Below are 20,991 nucleotides of genomic sequence, written 5' to 3' on the forward strand. Positions count from 1 at the left end.
AGGCTTCTTAATCTCCCCCTTTATCACTCAGTTACCCCTTCTTGATCATTTTTGGGGGGTTCTCATCAAGTACCTCACTGTCATGTTCTTGCCATCTAAAGTCACATTCAGTCTTTTTTTTCACCTCTACCTGCCATCATACTCTTCAAAGTATGTGTCCATTCAGGCTCTGCTGACAGGCATGAGCTAGTCAATAATCTGGAACTATTGTAAATTCAATTGAGCAGTCCTGGGCATATTCACTTTTTGGGGTTTTTCCATCTGCCATTCTCCTGTGAAGGAGCATTATTCCCCTGAGGGAATTCGCTGACCAAGAGGCCTTGCCTAGTCCCAAAGGTGTGTCATTGGCTCCACCTGTGAATCACAGACTCATAGAATCATGGGGCTGAGAGTTGGTTTAACTGCCCTCAGAGGGCCCTTATCAAATCCAAGTCTGAGTTCTCAACTTTTAGCTAATTCAAAACAGCGGCCTATTTTCATCAGGGCAATGGTAGGCAAGATGTTAAAGCAGGCAAAGCATGATCCTTGGTGTCCTCTTACTAGAGAAGGTGGCCAGGGTTTCCTCAGCCTTTTACCCTTCTCTGGCTTTCCTCTCTCCCCACTGTCCTCACAGATCACAGCCTCAAACTAAAGATGTCTGGCTTCATAACTAGCACCACCTCCAATCTCTGCCTGTGGAAAGTCCCCTGCCATCTTTTGAGGTCCAGCTCAAATGCGACCTCCTCTGGCAGGCCTTCTTTGATGTCCAGCCCACATCTTTCTCTCTTCTGAAGTCCCACAACCCTTGAAATTGCCCTGGGTTGAAACTGTACTCGGCACTTTTTGCCAGTAGACAGTAAGCTCCTCAAAGGCAGGATCCATGTCTGATTCATCTCTGGGTCCCTTGTAGGGCTATGCCCTGTAAACCCTCAAGGAGGCTTGCAGGCATGACTTGGGGAGGAGTAGGCTGTGAGGAGCTCAGGCTGGGAGTCTGCTTCTTCCTGAGGCTAGTAATTTCCCTTCCCTCTTGGTCTCCCAACCCTGAAGGACCGCTCTTTCTCTTTCACAGTCTTCAGCCAACTGTCACTGGGGGGCAGAATCCTTTGGAAGGCTTCAGCTGTTAACAGTTTAGAATGTCGCTGTTCCCAGGAGCCTTTGCACTGAATAGTGGAGATGGGGTGGGCAGATGTGGAGGGGTGAAAGAGGTGAGGTTGAGAATCTTCACTCCCCAGTGACCTGCACTCTGATTAGAGAATTTAGGCAGGACAGGCTGGGCCAGGGAGGCCTTTTGAGGGTGAGAGAGCTAGTTCTTGACACCCTTCCAATCATAGCCCCTTAGTACTCTGAACTGCTTTTCCTCTCCTTCTGCCTATGCCCTTTAAAAAAAAAAAAGATATATGTCCTGGAACATGCTAGTCCTTAAATAAGTAGTAATTAGTATTGTCATCACTATAAAGTCAAGAATGAAAACAACATAAACATGTGAAAATACACACAGCCCAGGCTAAACACACAAGTGCTTAGAGATGCCAAGTAGGAGATGTAGGTGGGTTTTTTTTTTAGGCAGAGCTTCTGAAAGGCAGTGTCCATCTGGGTTTTGAGGCATCTGCCTTCCTAGTGGAAAAAACTGTCTGAGCAAATACAAGGAAGTGAAAACCAGCAGGTTGTGTGTACACAAGAATGGCTAATAACTGAAGAGATGGTCCCTCTAAGGGGCAGATAAGTAGAGCTGATTAGATGGCAGGAGGCAGTGAGAGGGCAGAGAGGAGCCAAGTTGAAGGAACACCTGACAACCAATTCACCTTTGGCTGCAATTGCACGTGTCCATGCCTCAGTAAGAGGAAATGTCTTCTAGGAGCCTGAAAATCCCGGACTGAGGATGATACATGGGACCTCATCCAAAGCAGCAAGTATAAAGGAAGAGGCAAGGTGCAGGATGCAGCAGGGTGTTCAAATGCAGAGAGGAGGGCAGTAATAGTGGTGATAATAGTGGTTTCAGCCTTTGACGCTCAACAATTGCAGCAAAAAAGTTCAGAAAGATAAGACCAGGGAGAAAAATAGACGATCAGGGAGGAGGAAGTCATTAGAAACAACTGTGCTCTCAGGGCAATTTGGTTTAAAATATTGACCTTGTATTTAGTATTTTGCTAGTGATTTCAAAAATTAACATTTTTATTGTTTTTCTGGGTTGGAAGGTATACTGAGGGCTTGACAAATGTTGAGTTGAAGTTCTGGGCTGGCCCCACTCCCTGGTGCTAAATTTGCACAAGTGATACCCCTTATCTTGGGGGTGTTGTGGAAACCATTGCTTCCACCCTACTCATCTCTTTTTAGCCCCTAGCTAGTCAGTAAATCTTGACAAATTAAGTCCTCTTTACATGGCTTGTGCTTCTCCCTACAGTGTCACTAAGCTAATACGTGCTGTAAAGTGTGGAAGGGAGCCAGCAATGCTTTCCAGAGATAAAACTCTCTCCCTATTTTTTTCCAACCCAAGCCCACTCCCATGTCAAGTTAACCATGGTTTTCAGTGGATGGTAAGATTATGGGAAATGTTTATTTCCTTTAAGCTTTCTTCATTTTCCAAATATTAATTCCATAGCTAACTTTGTCTGTTTCAATGAAAGAAAAGTAGGTTGCAGATTATTGGAGATTATTGAAGTTATTCTTAGAAAGTCTTCTGAGAGAATCCTCCTAAGTCATGAAATTCCCAGTGACTTGACCATGTCTCTGTGTCTCTTTCAAGAGAAAATCCTCAGCCTAATATTCAAGGTTTTTAATTTATTTTTTTAAATGATGCATGACAAGAAACCCTACAAGGTGAGCTTTAAAAATGCGTTTCTAAATAGAACATTTGCCATTCATCCCTCAGGTAATTGTGTCTCTTCCTTTTTTTTTTTTTTTTTTTTTTGAGACAGGGTTTCACTCTTGTCACCCAGGCTGGAGTGCAGTGGCACGATCTCGGCTTACTGGAACCTCCGCCTTCCAGGTTCAAGCGATTCTCCTGCCTCAGCCTCCCGAGCAGCTGGCATTACAGGCGCCTGCCACCACACCCAGCTAATTTTTATATTTTTAGTAGAGACAGGGTTTCACCATATTGGCCAGGCTAGTCTCAAACTCCTGACCTCAAGTTATCCGCCCACCTTGGCCTCCCAAAGTGCTGGGATCACAGGTGTGATCCATCGCGCCCGGCCACGTCTCTTCCTTTCAATGTAGGATGTCACTCATGAGCATCAATTCTTCACTGCATTAAGGAATGTGTGATTTTAGAAAGTGCCTGAGTATAGAATTGTGAGGGTGTGGCCTATGTCTTAGGCCTTGGAGAAACTCAGCTAGCAGAGAAGAATGGAGAAAGTGGTCATAACGTTATGATTGTCTCAAAACTGAATGCAGATAATATGACCTTGAGCTGTGAAGCACAAGATGCCACAGAGACAGGGATGTGGGATGATGGCAGTGATAGACAGGGACACAGGATGAAAAGGGCTTTGGGCCTAGTGAGACCCTGAGCAGAGGAGCCAGCTGGTACCATGAGATAATAAATTTGTGTGTGTGTTTTCGTTTGTTTGTTTTGAGACAGAGTCGCACTCTGTCGCCCAGGATGGAGTGCAATGGTGCAATCTTGGCTTACTGCAACCTCTGCCTCCTGGGTTCAAGCAATTCTCCTGCCTCAGCCTCCTGAGTAGCTGGAACTACAGGCATGCATCACCACACTGGGCTAATTTTTGTATTTTTAGTAGAAACGGGGTTTCACTATGTTGGCCAGGCTGGTCTCGAACTCCTGACCTCAGGTGATCCGCCCTCCTTGGTCTCCCAAAGTGTTGGGGTTACAAGCATAAGCCACTGCGTGCCACCTTGTATTGCTTTAAATTAATAAGCTTTGGTAATTACATAGCAACAGAAAACTAATACAGTGAGTAAAGAGGGAAGTAAATGTTGAGGACCGAAAGGATGCTACATCTGCGGCGCTATGAGAAGCTGGGAAGCAAAAAAGCACCCTGGCTGGCTGGAGTCATTCTGTCAGAGGTGTTGAAATATAGTCAAGCAAAGAAAACCTGCTCTCCTCCTTAGGAGAGCAGCACTTGAATCCCCCTGGCAGGGATTAAACCCAAAGTCTCCTTTATGAGAGGAGTGCTCAGGTGACTGGTGCTGGATATGGCTCCATGACTTCTACCCAAGAAAAGCTTGGTAGGGAGAGTGGACTCAAGACAGAGGTGAGGTGTACACACTCGGGTACACACAAGCACTGCCATTTTGTGGTGCATTCCCAGTTCTTTCAGAATATTGGAGAAATAAAAGCACAGCCAGTTTATTTTTCCTCCAAAAGAGCCAATATTTGGGTTTTCTTTCTTCTTTTTTACATTTTTGGCAGGGTGACAGCAGTTTTTGTTTTTTGTTTTTTGTTTTTTTCTAAAAACTAGTGAATCATTTTAATGTTTAAATCATAAAGGATTCAGAGGGACTATTTCTTTAACGTTGGAAATAATTGGAAGTTATGTAATTTGCACAGGAAGAACAAATAGCTTAAAAAAAACCCTTTATCTCCTTTTCTTGCACCATCTCAAGGGCCCTAAATCCCCACTGGAAACATTTTTAATGACAAAGTTATCTTTATGAAATTGCAAAGTTCTAGTAAATTAAATAATAGAATATTAAGTACCTATTCTGTGAAAAACACGGCACTGTGCCATGATGATGTCTATAACACAGAAGCAAGTTACAGACATAGAAAGACAATTAACAATACAGGATAATTGTACATGGCACAAGGAGTCCAGACAATCAAAGGTGGAATTGCTAGGGAGGAGGGAAATTATCTAGAGTCCAGGCAACCAGACTTAAGCCCTTCTTGGAAGGAAGGATGACTGTCCATCAGTGGTGAGGAATGAGAAGAAGAGAACTGAAAAGGCACGGGTAAAGTTGGGAAGATCAGAAGGGTCTAGACATATTGATGTACCAATAATAAGTAAACCAGATAATGGCAAGCCAGAGATAATAAGTAAACCAGGTGGTATTCACAACAGGAAGTAGGGGAGATGTTTGGAAAAGCAATCAGTGGTGGAAGTTTTGATCGCTGAGTCTAGACCTTTCCAATCTGCAATGGAAAGCCACTGGAGGCTTTTGGAGCCAACGAAAGAAAACGTGCCATGAAGATCCATGACTAGTAGTGTTTGGTTTTGTTTGGATTGGTGGCAGGGAGCCTGGTGAGAGTTTATGGCACTGATGAGGACCTAGCCAGGGCAGTGGCAATGGAAAGGAGAGGAGAAGGTGGCATTCGAACTACTATATACAGAAAAATCAAAAGGACATGATGCCACCCTAGAAAATCTATTGATGTCACAAGGCTTCAAAGATTTTGGCTGAGACCTTGCTTCTTTGAGGGGGGACAAGTGGTCTCAGGTAATCTTCTTTCTCTTTGCAGAAGAATATAATTTTAGTGTGCTTACTCTAACATTCTTACAGAATTAGCTCATGACTAATTGAGAATGTCAGAGATTTAAAAAATTAGTCATGTCTGACACAGAGCATGGTAGTGGTGTGAAAGAGCTGCCCGGAGCAAGTATGTGACAACTTTTAAAGATGCTCTTTGGGTGCAGGTTGGTGCCAAAAGTGCTGCTCGAGCTGTGAGATTCCATGGGCTCCCGTATATCATCATCTTTGGTTCCCAGCTAAGCTGTCAGCTTCTGGGTTTGCCTCAATTTCCTTCTCATGGAAATAGGGCCTCAAAAGAGGAGCACCCTGAGAAATGTATGTGATTAGCCCTAATGCCAGTTTCATTTTCCCCCACCCAACCACTTGACATTGTTCTTTCCTCCTCTCTGCAGCAGTTGTGAAACTGAGCCATCAACTGTGCCTAGAGATCACTGAAGTGAAGGACCGGAGACACTAAAGCTAAGAGTTAACGTTTATTGAGCATCTACAGTATACCAAGCCCTCTTCTAGAAACAAATGAACACAAAGTTCTTGGCACAGTGCCTGGCACAGTCAGGCTCCATCAAGTTTCATTTCCTTTCTCCCTGCTATTAAATGAGAAAGAGGGCATGAGGAGGTGGGAGTAAAGGAGCCAGAAAGGGAAGGTAGGAGACTGGCAAGAAGAAGCTCTGGCTGCTCTGGGATGCAACATGCAGGTTCCCCCAACCCTCCTGGAGTAGGAGGAGAAGCTGCCCCTCACTGACCACTCAGGAAGGAGAGAAGCTTCCCATGTCAACGCCCCCAGCTCTCGTCTGGGTCAGAGCCAGCAATGAGGACAGGTGGGAGAGTAGAAGGAATGACTCTTCTCCCTTGGGCTGCCTCTGATCCCCACCAAGTCGGTCCTCTGTCCCCAACTTACCCTCCTGGTCAGAGGAAAATGTCCTGGGAAATAATCCCTGCCTTCTCTTGTTTTTTCTTCCTTTGTTTCATAGTTAGTTTCTGCATCATTTTAGTTTTTTTAAAGAGGGGAATAAGCACTTGATTGAATTATACCCCAGGGAGGTATAGGTCTGAAGAACCTGAGATCTGGCTTCCCAGTGGGCATCTTCCTCTCTTATGAGCCCCCAGACTCTGCTGTCGGTGGTAAGGTCTCCTTTCCCCAAACTCCTCCCCAGTATGGCTCACATGTCACTTAGAAGACTGCTGGGGCTCTAGTGGTATGAAGAGGTACATATTCAGACCCCAAAGTCTTAGAGGCCGGCGCAGTAGGTAAACTAGATAAACAGAACCCACACTCAGGAGACCTGGATTCTAGTCTACAATTTGCCAGCTAATACCTTGAGAAAAATCACGTCACTTCTGAGTCTCAGTCTCCTCGTCTACCACACAGGAAACACAACACTTATCACACAGGCCTGCTGGATTGCTGTAAGGGTGGTAAAATAACTCATGCACAGGGTACCCTTGCTGACACATGGCACCTACTTGTGCTCGCTAAATGGCTGAACCCTGATTCTTCCCTCCCACCTTTACTTCCTTTCCCAGATCCAATCCCCTGGCATTACATCAATGCAGAAAGAGAAGGTAAGTGCTTTCAAAGAGAAAAGGCAGCAGAGGTGGGCTGGGGGAGTGTTATGGACTGAGTGTTTGTGTTCCCCCAAAATTCACATGTTGAAATTGAATCCCCAGTGTGATGGTATTATGTGGTGGGACCTTTTGAGGTGATTAGGTCATGAGGGTGGAGCCCACATGAATTGGATTGGTGCCTCTGTAAGAAGAGGTACCAGACGGCTTTTTAGCTCTCTTTCTGCTATGTGAGAATACAGCAAAAGTTGGCAAAGACCCTTGCCAGAACCTGTCTCTGCTAGCACCCTGATCTCAGATTTCTAGCCTCCAGAACAATGAGAAATAAATGTTTGTTGGTTAAGCTACCCAGTCTATGGTAATTTGTTATAGTGATTTGAACTAAGACAAAGATATGGTTAATCTGCTTTATGAAGGATTATCTCCTTGGCAGATGGCCCCCAACTCCCCCACTCTTTATTTTTAAATATCAGATTCTATCTACTAAAAGTGCTATCTGAACACTCTCCATTGTCTTCACTTCCCTTTTGAGTTCTGGAGCCCCAAAACAGACTGTGTTCTCTAAGTCTATGTTTAGTAGGCAAGAAGACTGTTAAAAACAGGTAATCTAGGCATTTGTAGAGTTCACAAAACAAAAGGAGCATTTTATATACTGTTTTTTAATATATAGTGCTTTACTGTTGGTTCCGCTCAGAGGAGAGAAACAATGATAGAAGTTTCTAGAAGGGCAAAGCTCCAGAATCAGGCTAGAAATTGCTCTCTGACAAGGTGTTGTGGTTCTCAGATTCACAAGATGTCTTGGGAAAGAAGCTTTCAAGCTTGGATCTTAAATTTTTACTGAAAATCCCTTTATTCCACTCGCCCATGAGCTACTTGAGGGTGGGCACTATGTCTTAGTCATTTTTGTGTCTCCAGGATATAGCATATGGTGGGCACCCACTACGTCTTTGTTGAATGAGCATTGTTTTAAGTGTCTACCCAAATAAGGTAGAAAACTTGGAGCCATAGACTCCTGGGACCTGCCACCACCAGGCCAGGGAATATAGGATTCCCAAATACAGGTTCTATTTTGGGATTCTGTCCGTGAAAGTCCTGGGGGAAGCACTAACCAAAAAAGATGAATTCCAACTGTGTTGCTCAACTTCTAGTTCCAACCAAATGGAAGGCATGCATTGCACACTATCTCCCTCACTGATTACAACCAAACACTCTTAACAAAATACAAAAAAAAAAAACAATTAACTGAGGTCTCTGAAAAGTCCTCTAAAAGCAGCTAGATTGCGAAAAGAAGTCAAAATTTGCTGAATGACCAATATGGTGATGGTGAATTTCCTGGAATTTGTTTTCTCCTGGCTTTGGCCCAAGGGTGAGCTGAATCATGAGACCTCCCAGCAGTCATAGACAGCAACAACCCCAAGAAATGGCCCATCTTTCTGGATAGATAATCTGGAAAAGGGGCCTCTGCAAGACAAAAAGTGTGGGGAAAATCTTTGTCTTTTTTTCTCTCTCAGCTTGGACACACAGTCAGATGCAGCCCCCAAACTGTACCGCCATCACCTTGGCAGCAGCTTGAGCACTAAAATCTCAAGAGAAAACCTGTCCCTTTGGGTACAGAAATTCAGAAAAGGGGTCCCTGTTATGTCAAAAGTATCAGGGGAGTCCTCACTTTTTTCCCCTTGCACTTTGCTCTAAGGTCTGACCAAGTGGCATGAAACTTTGTGACATCATCAGCGGCTCCAGCTCTGAGAGAAATCCATCCTTCTAGCCAGAGGACCAGGAAAAGGAGCTGGTCCTTTTCCGGCAAGACGGAACTGTTGCAGAGGAAAGAGGGGGAGAAAGGGATTCCATGTAGGAGCCAGCACAAGTCCTGACCTCACCTCCAAGATGTGCATGTGTGGAACACAAACAGCATTAACAAAGGCTTTGAAAACTGAGCTGACGTTGAGACCACTGCCTACACAAGATGAGACAGAGCTTGCTGTTGAACTTAACGGGGTTGATTACCTGCTAAAACAAAACAAAACTCAACATGCTTTATGATTTTAACAGGACCCAGAGTCTCATAGTATACTATATGAAATGTCCAGGAAACAATTTAAAACTACCCAAAGTGATAAGGACCAGGAAAACATGACCAGTTCTCAAGGGAAAACATAAGACAATGTTGGAACTGGAAAAAAAAAAAAAAAACTCCGAAGCATCTATTATAATCATCCTGCGTGACATAAAGGTGAATGCTCTTACAATTAATGGAAAAATAGAAATTCTCAGTCAAGCAATAGAAATTATATAAAAGAAGAACCAAATGGCATATATTAGAACTGAGAAACGCAATATCTGAAATAAATTCACTGGATGGGCCCAATAGCAGAATGCAAATGACAGAGGTAATGTCAGTAGACTGGAAGGTAGATCATCAGAAATTATCCAATCTGAAAGATAGAAAAGTGTTTGAAAAATAATGAATAAAGCCTCGAGGATCTGTGGGACAATACCAAATGGTCTAATGTTCATGTCATTGGAATCCGTAAAGGCAAGGAGAAAGAGATTGTTATAGAAAAAAATATTTGAAAAAACAATGGCTGAAAACTTCCCAGATTTGATGACTGACATAAATTTAAGATTCAAGTAGCTCGTTAAACCTCTAACAGGATAAATATAAACAAAACTGAACGTCCCACAACTCCCTACCTTCCTACCCGCCAATGCCCTCCTCCTCACTTATCTGGACTCTGAAAGCATCTGAGCTTTTGACCCTGGGGTAAGGGAAGTAGCACATGAATAGGAGTCAGACCTCTGGGGATTTTAACCCTGGCTCACTGACATGTGTGAGAGCTGGAGAAAACCAGTCTTTCTGCCTGGGCCTCAGTTCCTCGCCTGAAAAAAATCTCAGGGTTGAACTAGACAGTCTTCTAAGCCCCTTCAGCTCTAAAATACCACCCTTTATGAACTCTTATGTGAAATTTTTCTGTTCAAAAATATTATATATCAAACCCTAATGCTATGAAACAAAAAACTGCTTTTCTGCCAAGAGTCTTTTCAATCCTTATAATGGTGCAAGTGACTGAAATGAAGATGGTCACAGAACAGAACCAAAAATGGAGTTCATAGCAACCAGAATGGAAGTCAGCTTTCCCAGCAGCTTCCGGCAGAGCCCTGCAAGCACCATGGGAAGCCTGGAATTCATTGGAAAGGACAGGAAGCTCTGTAGAAAACTTTTCATTTTCAATAAATGCATTTCCAATTTCATCATGTTTTCCAGATGCTAAGGCACAGAATATAATGCCCCATTGCCTTGGACTCTGAGTTTGGCGTCCAGTCTGTCAGACTATGTTAACTCACCCATATATGTAAACACATTGACAAGCACTGTTTGCATAGCATTTTACAGTTTACAGAGCAGCTCCAGATGCATTACATCATTTCATCCTCCCAACCTCTGAGGTTGCAATCATCTGTTTCCTCAGAAAAAACAGTCTGAGAGAAGTGGAGGTTTTCCTCCAGACCATCCAGCCCTAGCTTCTCTGGCTTCCAAATTTGTCCTCTTCCCCATCACCAAGAACCAAAGTCCTGGGTAATGCCAGAGCCACGCTGTGAGCACCAGCCTTTGGGCCAGGGGCCGATTATCCCACATTTGCAGAACAGACTGGAGAAGATTCAGATCTTCTCAGCTCATTTCTCCAGATAGAAACATGTTGCTGAGAGCTGGCTCCAAACCCTTCTCTCCCGCTTCCATTCCCTCCTTTGCCCTGAGGCAGATGGCTTGGCTTGGAGAGGCTCTCTGGTGTTAGACGCAGCAAGTTTTTCTTTCCCACACCCCATATATGATGGCTCTTTTGAAAATATCTTTCCTCCCCTCCCTCCAGCTGCTTGTGAGGGTGCAGGGCTTTAACTCAAGCAGACTTGGGGATGGATGGGACTCCTTCAGGTTTCACCGTTGACTGGCCTTGAAGAGCTTTGTGGCTTGGCCCCCACTTGCTCTCCTCTCTGCCAAGGCGTTGTGGTTCCCTCCCACTCTTGCACCTTCATGTGGCCCCCACTCTGCCCTGGTGTGCTGGAGGTCATCTTCCCTCCCTTCATGAGCCATTTTCAGCTCATTTTTTGGGCATATTGTCTCTTCATTTGCAAGAAAAAATACAAAGTAGTCTCTGTGAGTGTGATGATTCTGAGTCATTGCATACTGTCATCATTCTAGAACAAAAAGATGTCAAAAGGTGGGTGGATTGATTTCATCTGCAAGGGAATAGGCCTTCTCTTCTTTGTTTTATTCTCTTCTTTGTTTTACCCTTGATGACTCATTCAACCTGAATCAAAGCTGAGTAGTCTTGGCCTTCAAATAGGAGGCTGGGGTGGTGGGGAGCAGAGCAGAGGCACCACCTAAACTGGGGCCATAGCCTGAACCTTAGGAGCCATGTTCTTATGGCATGGAGCCTGCAGAAGGGGCTGAGAAAATAGAGAGGTAGCATGCAGAGCCCTTGCTCACGTTTGGACCTCGGTTTTCCCATCTATAAAAAACTTAAGGCCAGGCACAGTGGCTCATGCCTGTAATCCCAGCACTTTGGGAGGCTGAGGTGGGGGGATCACTTGAGGTCAGGAGTTCAAGACCAGCCTGGCCAACATGGTGAAATCCCATCTCTACTAAAAATACAAAAATTAGCTGGGCATGGTGGCGGGCATCTATAATCCCAGCTACTCAGGAGGCTGAGGCAGGAGAATCACTTGAACCTGGGAGGCAGAGGTTGCAGTGAGCTGAGATCATACCACTGCAGTCCAGCCTGGGCGACAGAGTGAGACTCTATCTCAAAACAAACAAAAAACCTCAAAAGGATCACACAAGAGCAGGTTGGGAAAGGGCTGGGGTGCGTGGTCTCAGTGTAAATATTTCCCTGACTCACTGTGCTTTCCTACCTTGGAATTGGAACCTTGATTCAAGAAAGGTTCAACGCTCATCTGGCTTAGGAACCTGGAGAGATGGAGAGAACAGGCTTTGCTGTCAGACAGACTTAGGTTTGGATACTCCCTCTCCTCCTTCCTCGCTGTGTGACCCTAGAATAATTACCCAACATCTCTGAGTCTCGGTTTTGAGAGGGTAATTATTCTAGGGTCACACAGCCAGGAGGGAGCAGAGGGAATATCCAAACCTAAGTCTTCCACGGCCTTGGATTCATGTAGTCTCCCTGATGGGTTTGCTGGCCTCACTCACCAGTGCGGCCTATGAGGCAGGACTCTGCAGGAGCCTAGAAGTAGTGAAGCAACACCCTGGGACAGCAGCTCTCAACATGGGGACTGGACCACAGCAGGAGGCCTATGAGAATAAAAGTATTGATTTTGGGAAAGAGGGACTTTTTGCCTTTATCATGGTGGAAGCCAGTATCTGTGGAGTCTCAGGCATGTTGGGCTTTTAGTGGTCCACAGACCCACTGAGGTTCCTACATAGGTGGCCCGGGGGTCCATGAAAAGCTCTGTGCCATTCTGGGAGAGTGATGAGATTCATCTCTGTAGTCCCTCCTTTCAATAAGAGTTTTAGTAACACCCCCTGGAGAATCAGTTCTTTGGGACTCTCCCAAGAAAACCATGACCAAATCATGCTAAACAAATCACACACTGTTCTGCCTTAGAACTCTAACTTGCATCATTGTTTAGCCTGGAATGTCCTCTCTACCCACCAAAATCCTACCCATGTCGGAGACCCAGCTCCAATTCTAACTCTTCTAGAAAGTCCTTCAAAATCTCTCTAGCCCATTGCAATTTTTCCTTACTCAAAACACATGGTCATGCCACCATTTTCTTCCTGGAGAATGGCTATTGCTTTTGTTTGTCAGCCTCTGTCTTTGTTTCTTCGTAAGTGTTGGTTTCCTCCATCTTCCTCATTTCCTACTTCCGACCCAGTCTCCAAACCTGTTGGTTGTACCTCTTAAAGATGTCTCAAATTCCTCAACCTCTCTGTACCTCTCTGGGCTGTTTCCTGGTTCAAGCCACCGTCCCTGGCAACAGCTCCTAATTGACCTCTCTGAATCTGATCCTGCTTGCTTTCATCCACTCTCTACCCCGAGGCCAGAGGACTCTAACATACAAATCTGCTGCTTCAAGCCCTTTATCTCACTGGCCTTGAGATAACACAGAAACTCTCCAACAGGCCTTTCAAAGTCCTTCACTTACGGGCCCCTGCCTACCTTGCTGGTTGTGTTTCTCAACACTCCCCACCTTCACCACCACCGTCACCCAGGCCTGCCGCAGTCCGGTCAGAAGGTTATGCATGCTCCTGCACATTCTCTCCATGGGGAGTACACTTCTGTCCCAACTGCCAGACCCCTCATGGTGCATGCTTAGCTCACACATACTCAGTCTTCGGGTTTCCACTGTAATGATATCTCACCCACTCAGCCTTGCCCACCCTACCCCAGTCTACACCCAGAGTACCCCCTCCCCTCCCCATCACTGCAATCTTCATTTCATTTTGTAGTTGCTTGTTTACTTGCCTCTGTCCTTCACTAGACTACAAGCAATTTTAGAGCAAGAACCATATCTGCACAGTTTACTGTTGTATACCCAGTTATATGGTTCTTGCTCTAAACCCAGTGCCAGGCTCAGTGTCTGCTGTTGGTAGAGGCTCAAGAAATAATTCTTGAATAAATGAATGAAAAGTAGAATGAACCTATACATCCAGGCCCTCAAGGGCAGTGACTATTCCTCATGCTTCCCTGGATCTCCCTTCAGTGCCTAATTCAGGGCCCTGCAGATTCTGGGTGCCAAGGAAAGGAAGTGATTGTTTGCTCTTAGCAAAAAGGCCTCGTTATTTTAATAGCACACTCCTCTATTTCTTCATGTTTCCCTCTCTTCAGATGGAAACTTTTTGAACTACGTGCTGGCAAGAATGTGGCTGACAACACGGTGACCTGGATCTGCCTCCAGGGGTGCTGGCAGAGCAGGGCTCTCACGCAGGGTTAGGAGATGCACAGAATTCAAGGCCTCCGAGTGACAGTTAGCAGAACCTGAATGGGCTGCTCATCGAGGAAAAAGCCCTGATGGAGTCCAGGAACTCAAGTCCCAGTTCTGGTTCCTTCGCCATTCAGCTGTGCCATCATGGGCACATCACTTAGCCTCACTGGAGTTCAGTTTCCTCAGTAGTAAAATGTGGTAAGGTAAGGGGAAGGACCAATAATTTATCTTCACTTACAACTCTGAGTTATTATTCTATGAAAAAAATATGTTGGCTGGGCATGTTGGCTCATGTCTCTAATCCCAGCACTTTGGGAGTCTGAGACAGGAGGATTGCTTGAGCCAGGAGTTCAAGACCAGCCTGGGCAACATAGCGAGACCCTGTCTCTACAAAAAATAAAAAAGAAAAAACATGTCATCATATTTCCACTAGAGGTGAAGAAAAATTGGGCTGTTTTCAACCTAAAAGTCAGGACAATGAACTTATCTAAAATGAGTTAAGTGTTTTGTAATAATAATCTCATATATTAGATAGGGCTTTAAACTTCTTAGTGAGTTTTTGTATTTTTGGTTCTTTCAGTAGCTGTGGCAGAGGCACTGTATGGGTTGTGAATATCTGTTCTCCCAGTCTCCCCTATCAATTTTATTAGAAATGGCAATATGGCCAGGTATGGTGGCTCACCCCTGTAATCCCAACTCTTTGGAAGGCCGAAGTGGGTGCATTGCTTGAGCCCAGGAGTTGGAGAGCAGCCTGGGCAACATGGGGAGACCTCTGTCTCTTAAAAAAAAAAAAAAAGAAAGAAAAGAAAGAAAGAAGGAATGGCAATATGTGCAGTTAAAAACTATATTCCCCAGCCTCTCTTGCAGCTAGATATGACCATGTGACTAAGTTCTAGCCAAAAAGCTATAAGCAAAAGTGTCATGTGCAGCATTTAGGAAGCCTCCCTTAAGGAAGAGAATGCATGCTTTGCCCTTTTCATCCTTTGCTGGCTAAATGAGAATAAGATGTCTGAAACCCAGGCAGCCATATGGGACTATGAGGTAAGGTGCCAAGAGTGCTGGTGTGGCAAGACAGAGGGAGCATGGGTCCCTAACACAAGGAGCCACCTTCCCAGTCCTGGGCTACCCTCCTTTTAGGATTCTTTTGGCATAAGAGAAAAATCACTTCTTTTTTTTTTGACAGAGTCTCGCTCTATCGCCCAGGCTGGAGTGCAATAGCGCATTCTCAGCTCACTGCAAGCTCTGCCTCCCAGGTTCACGCCATTCTCCTGTCTCAGCCTCCCGAGTAGCTGGGACTACAGGCCTCCACCACCATGCCTGGCTAATTATTATTTTTTTTTGTATTTTTAGTAGAGACAGGGTTTCACCATGTTAGCCAGGATGGTCTTGATCTCCTGACCTCGTGATCGGCCTGCCTTGGCCTCCCAAAGTGCTGGGATTACAGGTGTGAGCCACTGCGCCCGGCAAGAGAAAAATCACTTCTAACTTGCTAAATAAATATTATTTTTGTTTTCCTGCCCCAAACCTAATCCTAACTGAGAAAACAATGATCTGCTTTATGCAAGCCCCTGTGCGAGATGCTGCAGGGGATGCAAAGGTATATGGGCTTTAGATACACAGAGATTTGGGCAAGAACATTCACCCCCACACAGAATGCAAGAACATTCTGTCTAGGGGTGAAAGAAGGGCCCAGAAGAGTTTGATATGGCAGAACCATGTGGGCATGAAGAGGACTCACGGGAGCTGTGGTGAGGGAATATGATGGAAGGTTCTTGAATGCCAGGCTAATGAGGCTGGAGTTCATCCTGTGACAGAGCAGATAATCTTGTTCCAATGTACAAATGAAGAAGCCCAGACCTCAATAGGTTGAAGGACTTGTCCAAGGTCACCCAGCCAGGGAGTGGCAGAGCCCATCTCTATTCTCCTGACACTTGGTCCAGTGCTATCCTTCAATTCTGTGCTCTTTGAGAGAATCTGGGGCAGACGGAGTATAAAGATTTCACACTTTGACACAGCCAGGGAACACGACTGTATCTCCCCACCCCCATCACACCCCAACATGTTCAAGAGGGGGCTTTGGATGTTGCTAGAAGTGTAGGATCTGGACCTATCCTTAACTCAGAGCACCCTCCCTGGGCCTCCTGTGTAGCTCCCCTCACAAGGCTGTCACAGCTGGGGTGCTATCCCACTGTGTAGTAAGTACCAATGTGTCTAGCACAGTGCTCGGTGCTTTATGTACATGATCTAATTTACTGCCCTCAGCAGTCTAAAAATGTAAAAAAAAATTTTACAGGTGAATATGAAGAAACTGAGGATCTAAGAAATGAAGCCACTTAATCAAAGCCACTCAGTTGATAGCAAAGTGGAGATGCAAAGCCATGTTTGTTCAGCTCCAAAGATAAGTTCCAACAACCACATTCTAACATCTTCCTGATCCCTGCCAAAGCACAGAACAGTCTCTTGTCCCTACTCAGACTCCAAGGACTTACCTGGTTTGATGGGCTGACCAGTGCCAGGGACCTCCTGTCAGGCTCCAGTTGGTCACGTTCTACCTGGAGCCAGGAGCCAGTTTCCCATCACATCACTCATGCCCCGCCCATGACCCCACATGGGTCAGGGATCTCCTGGAGAGGGGGCAGGCCTCTGCCTTCTGTGACCTCAATCTTCCTGGGACTCTTAGTCTTGGTTGGTCATGGGGCAGGGGTGTCAGAGTTTTCCCAATCTAGTTTCTAGATTTCACAGACTCCAGAGGGCTGTTTCCTGGGATCAAGGACACTTTGTTTTTTGTGTCCTGACTGTGGCTGTCATGGTTAGAATGCATTCATTATGAATCGAGCTGACATTCTTTCAGGAAACAACTGGTCATTAGAACAGAATCTTCTCTCATTACCAGCATTTGGAAAGTTGAGTTTCATTTTGTCGGTCATTCAATGTGCATCTTTCCAATAATGTGGTATGTCCAGCATTCCAGCATGAACCACATATTTCCCCAAGCTGACCATACAGCTTTCTTCTGGAACTTTCACAGGAAACACCCTGAGATGTAGCCTGCAGAGCTGAAGGCGACAGATGAACCTCAGCCCCTCTGCATTCATTGCGCAACTATGAGGGGACAAGCACTTTGCCCTCAGTTGTCGTCAGCCCACACTATTCCTGTCTGGCACAGCCTCCCTTCCCATTGGCCAAACTCTCACCATTCCTTTTCAAGCTCCGCCTAAGTGTCTCACCCCTACACCCTTTCCCTTAATCAGGCTGAAGTTGGAATGTGTTCACCCAATTTTATTACAACTAAATATATTCAGCTTAGCCTAAGCTTTAGCAGATTTTAATAGTTATTAATGGAATATTCATCTATTTCCCTATACGCACTGTAATCAACATTCCCATTCTCAAATGCACTACTTAAAGTATCTAAGATCAGACACTTTAAGTAATTTAAATTTATGACAAAGTTTTCTGAAGATATAAGCAGATCCTGTTAGATACAGATGCACATACAATTCTTATGAACAATTTCATGCACTGTAGCATGATCAAAATATCTGACCAGAGCCTGTCACTGCACCTTGTAGACATTCTTACAAACAGCTCTTATCTAATCCTCATAACCCATCACCTGTCACCCATAAGGGACAATTAAACCATGGATCCATATGATTACTGAAGGCTTGTTTCTTCATTGGCTGCAGGAATCTCATGAAAATCATGTCTTCATATATAGCAAAACTTTGGGCTTATGCATCCTTCTAGGAAGAATAAGCAGTTAATGGGCATGAAAGGCCTTTGAACCCTATGTAGCCCTGCACGTGTGCAAGCTGCTCTTTTAAGTGGACAGCAAAAGACAGTGGCAGACGTCAGGCTGGGCTCCAGATCCAGCTCTACCTTAATAGTCAGGTGATCTCTATCAGGTCATTTGTATTCTCTGAACCTCAGGTTTCTTGTCTGCCAATGGAAATTATAATAATGCCTGCCCTGCTGTGAAGTTCAGATGAGCTCATGGATGTGAACACCTTCTGAGGGTCACAGAGCGACACTTGAATGCCAGCCATCATTTGTTCACGTATATTAACTCTTACTTTCTACAACACTAGGAGATAGATATCATCCCCTCCTTTCACAGATGTGGAGACTCCAATGATTAGACCTTTGAGGATCTGACCTTCCAACTCAAATCTCCCATCCAATGCTCTTCCCCTCTGTGCTCAGGCACCATCCTCGGCTCCCATCCCTGCTCACAGCTGCATCATGTGTACACTGTGAGCATCACATTGTATAGTCTTACCTTAAGTCTGGGGTCCAATCAGTTGTCAAGAGCCACACACTGGGAAGAGGGAGATCAAGGAAAACCAGCCAAGCTCCTCCCAATATGAGGATGTTTGCCAAGTTCCAGGGAGCACCTGCTACCCCTAGCCCTGGGTGAAGTAAGCACTGGAGAGAACAGACAGGATACAATGGCATTGCCCTGAGAAGGCTTTTCATCTGGCTGAGGCAAGGACTTAGAGACACAGGTAAGCAACAGTCAAGTACAAAACAGCACATGGTTAGGTGCCAGGTGAGTGAGGAGACCAGATAGACATTTCAGGTACTCCATGTAAAGACACTGGCAATTTCTGAAGCTCCTTGTGGCCCCAAGAGGCCCAAAAGCTGTCTCAATCTGGAAAGACACCAAATCTGTATGATCTCTCCTTTTTCCTTAACCCCACTTCTCAGGTCCTCCTCTCAGCCCTGTTCCTTCCTGTCCCCAAAGCTCTGCCTTATCCTCTTCCCCTCTAACCCAGTGCTGTCCAATGGAGATAGAATGTGAGCCATGTAAGTAATCTTAAATTGTGTAACACACATATTAAAAAGAGAAACAGGTGAAATTAATCTTAATATATTTAATTCAACCCAGCATATTCTAAATGAAATTATTTCATCATGTAATCAATATTTTAAAAATGATTGAGAATTGTACATTCTTCACATCAAGCTTTCAAAATCTGGTGTGTGTTTTATCCTTACAGCACATCTCAATTCAGACCAGCCACACTCCAGTGCTCGACAGCCACCTGTGGCTCACGGCCTGTACTGGACAGTGCAGCTGGAACCCAATGGGTGGGTTCTCTCCACCCTGTGCCTTCAACCCATTCCTGTCTCCCCACTCCAGCCAGCTTACTTTATCCAGGGCCTTGCTGTCTCTTGCCCACACCCAAGCTACAGCCTTTGAACTTCCCAACCACCCTGCACACTGCTGGCCAAGCCCCCCATAGAAGTCATCTGTGACCCACCAGTTCCTCTCCATTGCACACATAATTCAGGCCCTTCACAATCATCACTGATGGACCCTGTGAGCACCCCTCCCCATCCACCCACCATGCCCCTAGATCCCCCATGACTGCCTACTGTTGGGGGAGCCCACCACACTTTCCTTCCCAGCCTGTGCTCACCCTGCTCCCTCTGCCACAATCCAATTTCCCTCATGATGCCCTGCCCAGTGGCCACCTTCTCCAGGAGCTCCTTCCCCATCTTTCGATTCGAAATCACTTACGCCATCCTTAGAGTCCTCAAACCAGTTCATCCACCCCCTCTGGCCCTAATTTCGTCTGCACATCTAGGGGTAGATTATCTCTGGGTTCTTTAAGAAAAGACCTTCTAACTTGATCATATCTCTCTCTGTCTTGTAGATGATTTTTTAAGGTCCCACTTGTGTCCCTCACTCATCTACAGGCTCCATGAAGTCAGATATCAAACATTTCCATTGCTACATTCTCCAGGCCTAATCTGGATCCTCCCGGAGTGGCTCTTCAGTGAACATCTACTGAATTGAACAGACATGCACAGAGCAGATGGACAGCACTAGGGACTTGTCCTCTGGCCCCAGAGGCCCATGAAAGAGTATCCAGGCAGGCTGGACTATGCTGGGAAGGGGGAAGGCCTGGGCCCTCATTGAAAGGGAAGGACCCCAAAAGGAAGAGAAACCCATCAACATCCTGTTAACTAAATGGAGAGAAATGCTGTTTAGGGGAAAAAAAAAATGATAAATAAAATTCCTGAGAGAAGCTGCTAAGTCAGGGAGCACCACACTCATCCCCTTCTGCAAGAGAATGAGAAGATGGAGCTACAGCTCCCGTCCCACATCTGCATCTGGTGTGGCCTTCCCGCCACGGGCCATGGGTCAGACCTGGCTCCACAGACAAAGGGGCTGCTTAGGCTGGGCTTGAAATAGGCTGAGTGAAAACCTGCGAGCCCCTGGCTCCTTCCCTGTGCATGGAAAGGAGCTGTTGGTGAGTATGGAGATCTCTGCCCTTGTCAGAGGAAGGCTTCCTCATCACAAGGCAGGGCAGGTGTCTGTGCCCAAGAGCTGAGCAGAGAACAAGCAGCCAGTGGAGGCTTTCGCCTGAACTGTGCAATCCTTACCTGATTGGGAAGTGCAAGTGACAATTAATAAATTAATAGCGAGTCACTTTATGTAAATACCTCTCTTTTTGTACACTATATTTAGAGAAACAAACTGCTTTGGCATTTAGAGATAAATTTTATGTAAGAGTTTATTGCTGCTTCTGCTGTTGTTACTGTTCATCATCCAGATAATAAAAGCAAACTAGAAATACTCAAATGCCAGTACCACCTCCAATATATAAAATATATCCTAGGCCCCTTTCAGTCATCACATTCTTAACTTTTAGGAAGAGCCCTTGTCATAATCTGATGCTGGACAAAATGTTTTCCATCCTTGCATCACCCCCACCCCCGCTTCCGCACTAGGATTTTGCAAGTGCATTTAACTGTAACAATCTTGAGGAAACACTAACTCACTGGGTGGCATTGGGCCAGCCTCTACTGTGCTGGGTCTCACCAGCTGGATTCAGCACCTCTCAGTTTCTGTCCCATTGTGGAGACTTTTTCAGCTCCATGAGTCCATAGCCTGTGATCCCATTAGGAAACAATGCAGTTGCTAGAATTTCATGTCTGTAGGGAACACATCCACTTCTGGCTGAACTGTCCCTAAAATGCTGCTAACACAGAGCTTCCAAACTTTCAAGCCTCAATAATGGCTCCAAGGAATTCAGTGTTTTCTTCTGCACCAAATGAATGCTGGAG

The 20,991-nt window shown here is 45.4% G+C and overlaps 1 protein-coding gene and 1 long non-coding RNA gene across 10 annotated transcripts in view; one reads left to right on the forward strand and one right to left on the reverse strand.

The window, feature by feature from the left end:
• The window catches only part of CYP19A1 (cytochrome P450 family 19 subfamily A member 1), a 110,688-nt gene extending 94,194 nt beyond the window's left edge, over nucleotides 1-16,494 (reverse strand). Inside the window, exon 1 of the mRNA XM_063794949.1 lies at nucleotides 16,401-16,494. The gene's annotated coding sequence lies outside the window, so the exon portion shown is untranslated. The remainder of the gene's footprint in view (nucleotides 1-16,400) is intronic.
• LOC107968624 (uncharacterized) lies at nucleotides 1,069-20,506 on the forward strand. 9 transcript variants are annotated; one of them, XR_010151689.1, is made up of 7 exons: nucleotides 1,137-1,273; nucleotides 5,802-6,227; nucleotides 6,934-6,972; nucleotides 13,815-14,114; nucleotides 16,205-18,419; nucleotides 18,915-19,005; nucleotides 19,575-20,506. It is a non-coding gene; the product is annotated as an uncharacterized LOC107968624 (long non-coding RNA). The 9 variants fall into 9 exon arrangements; XR_010151690.1 differs by having other exon boundaries at nucleotides 1,137-1,184; XR_010151693.1 differs by having other exon boundaries at nucleotides 1,160-1,184; nucleotides 5,805-6,227.
• The last annotated feature ends 485 nt before the right edge of the window (nucleotides 20,507-20,991 follow it).

The sequence above is a fragment of the Pan troglodytes genome, chromosome 16 (assembly GCF_028858775.2).
Source record: "Pan troglodytes isolate AG18354 chromosome 16, NHGRI_mPanTro3-v2.0_pri, whole genome shotgun sequence".
Classification (NCBI taxonomy): Eukaryota; Metazoa; Chordata; class Mammalia; order Primates; family Hominidae; genus Pan; species Pan troglodytes.